We start from the raw sequence: 3,260 nt of genomic DNA, 5'->3' as shown, positions 1-3,260 counted from the left end.
GGGGGGGGGGGCAATTAGGATGTTGGCTCTAGGGACAACAGCTGAGCGAGATGCATTGTTGGCCATGGTGTTCAGCATGCAATATGTCCATTGGTTATTTTGAGCAAAAGCAAAGATTGATTAGTAAAGGTTGTCACAACCCTAGATTATAGTGATGTAATTAATGCATTAGACATCATAGCATGTGAATCAAATATGAAATGATGATTAACTCAAGTCTCATGTCTTTATAAAGGGTTGCTCACTGAACAAAAAATGCCATTCTAAAACCCTTAGAATATTGGCAAAAGCTTCATAGATGTGTTGTATGGACCCTCTCAATCTTTACAAAGGTTTAAGAATGGTACTCCCTCCGTTTTGTATACAAAGCCACTTCGTATTTTTTATGTATAACTTTGAACATTAACTTTACCAACAAGATGTGAGTTGTATGCCACAAAAAGCATGCCTTTTGTTGCATACTTGAAATAACTTTCCGATGATATATAACCCATATTTTGATGACCAAAATATATAAGTCAAAGTTTGGCATGGAAAACAAACCTTGTCTACAGAAACGGAGGGAGTATAATAATTTTGGAAATCTTAATTAAAACCTAAATAAAATAAAATGATAAATCTTGTATCTATCTAAACAGAGGGATTTTACTTTGTGTAATCTCTTAAAATTCTGAATCTAATCTTCCAATAATATTTGGAAGCTACAATAAATATTCCAAGAATTCTTGAAATTACAAATAACACACTTTTAGGCCGTTAAAACCCTAAACTTTAATCAAATTGGGATTATATGTTTAGAAATAAAAATATGCTCTCCAAAAATTCTGAAATAAAAAGAGCATTGTATCTCTTGTAATCTTGTGCCTGCTACATGTAGAGTGCCAGGCCGAACCAACTAGCACCAATAGAGGCCCAGCCCACCCCGACGAAGCATGGATGGGCGCACCGCGAGTCAAAAGTAGGTTGAAGTTGAAGTGATCCGCACGCGGGATGGGAGGGGAAGCCGGCGTGACGGACCTGACCGCCGCACCGCACCGCGCGCCATTTTTCTTTCTTTCTTTCAATGGATGACCGCACCAAACATGGTAGGATGATAAGATCGGGACGGTCAAGGGCGCGACGCACGAGAGGAATGTGTAAAAACAACATACACTTTGAGTCCGTCAGGTGAGGTTGCTGCCATGCGTAACCCTTTTGCTCAAACAAACAAAAGGCTCCGTATGTCAGTGTCAGGTTGGCTTTGCCTTTCCACTAGCACATACGCCGTGAACCTGTGAAACGTACGCAGGTGGCCACCCGGCCGGGGACTCCGGGTGCTGGCTGCCACGCCACTTGCTGCTACCTCTCACTTTCTTCTTCGGCCGGATAAGTACGTAGTCGTAGGACCTGCTAGCGAACGTGTGTGCATGCACCTTGCCTTGTCCATGCCAGTTGCTGCTGCCTTTGGACACGACTGCCATTCATTGACCACGCAACTCGGCGATCAGCGGCGCCTCGGTGCACGGCTCTTGACGGAACGTACAGTGTACAAGTACTGCACTGCATAACCTATTGACCCGATGGGAGGCGAGAATTTTCAGCGCCAAAATAATGCGTGGAAACCGTCGTATCTCCGCTGGAGGAAGGAGTCCCGATCCTTTCGCGAGAATGGAGACGAATTGCAGGTTGTTTTTATCTGCAATGTGAAACTTCCACACGTAGACTCAAGCAAACATTTCTTTAACACAGTACAAACGCTCATACATACGAACATACACTCACCCCTATAAACGCACACACGCACACCCTGCCTATATGAGTATCAGTACTTGAATCCTGATGTGCTAGAGATATCACTGTCCCTCTAACCATCCAACCACAGGTTGGTTTGCAGACCCAAGCAAACTTGACACAGCGAGATGTAGGTTGTAGCTAATTACTCCCTCCGTCTCATAATATAAGACCTTTTTGACAGTAAGAGAGACAGAGATGTAGCTATCGCGTGCCCCTCTCTCTCTCTCATCTCTTCTTTCCCCGTTTACTCTTTTGGGTTTTGACCGTTTGTTCTTCTTTTATTTAACCTCGTGGCAGGTCCAGCTCAACTCGACCGCGTAAGTTTGCCTTTTTGTAGGCAGTTGCTCCACTGCTGAATCAACTGCAAGAAGGCCAGCAAACGCTAGGCGCCGGCCTGTGGGCATAGGATCATGGAGGCGTGGTTTTTACCCGTGGAAGTGCTTTGTTTTTAAGTATTTTCTTGAGTTTTGATAGGGTTTGTGTTCTACTCGGAAAGGCGAGGCGGTGACGGCTTCTTAAAGATGGAATAAGGTTCTCCCCACCTAGCCACTGTCCCTGTGGTGTTTCTAGCGCCACGGAGGCCGTGTGGAGGTTCGTCTCTAGCAGATCATGCTGGATTCGGCTGACGTTTGTCTTCGGTCGATTCGCTTGGATCCGGTCTTCGTTCGTCTATATTTGTGTGTTTACAAATTGGATCCTTCCGATCTACGTTTCTATTCATCGACGGTGGTTGTTGTTCTGGTGCGCTGGTCCTCTGGGGCCTTAGCATGATGACTTCCTAACTGTCTATTATAATAAGATTTTCCCGGCTCCGGTAATAGAGGAGCGATGACGGTGGCACGCCTTCGGCTCGCTTCAGTGTTATAGTCGTCATTACGTGGTTTACGAATCTGAATGTAATTTTACTTTTGATATTCTTTGTACTATCTTGACAGTTGGTACTTGACGAATAGATTGAAAGTTTTTTTGAAAAAAAAAAGAGAAGGCAAACAAACGTTACTGTCTGCATGGGAATTGTTGCACTTGTCCTCGCGCCCTGTGTGCCAGCGGGACGATGTGTGTCTTTTGGAGTTCGGGTGGAATTTGCCTCGATGGGTGGTTAGTACATTACAGAGTATAAATATCAAAAATATACCATTATTGTCAGGCTTCCAAAAAATGATTCAAATCACTTGACTGATCTCTGGCTCACCGGCCACGTCCACTGCCGTTGAATCCGATTTGATCGGACGACCCCTAACACCCGCTATCTATATACCCTTTTTGCTACTAGGCTTGTAAAATGAAAAACAATGACTTCACTTTAAAGTTTAAACTGATGGACAAGAACAAAGAACCGAAGACTTAACAAATGTAACTCAAGAGAACTAAAATGAAACACTTAGAGAACAGATGCTCTCGATGTGTGTACACGACAACGGAGTAAAAGGCGACCGCTCCCGCGACTAGGGTTAGCCCCGCTCCCCCAGCCGCCGCCGACGCCGCCG

The sequence above is a fragment of the Triticum aestivum genome, chromosome 4B (assembly GCF_018294505.1).
Source record: "Triticum aestivum cultivar Chinese Spring chromosome 4B, IWGSC CS RefSeq v2.1, whole genome shotgun sequence".
Taxonomy (NCBI): Eukaryota; Viridiplantae; Streptophyta; class Magnoliopsida; order Poales; family Poaceae; genus Triticum; species Triticum aestivum.
This window is presented reverse-complemented; position numbering follows the sequence as displayed.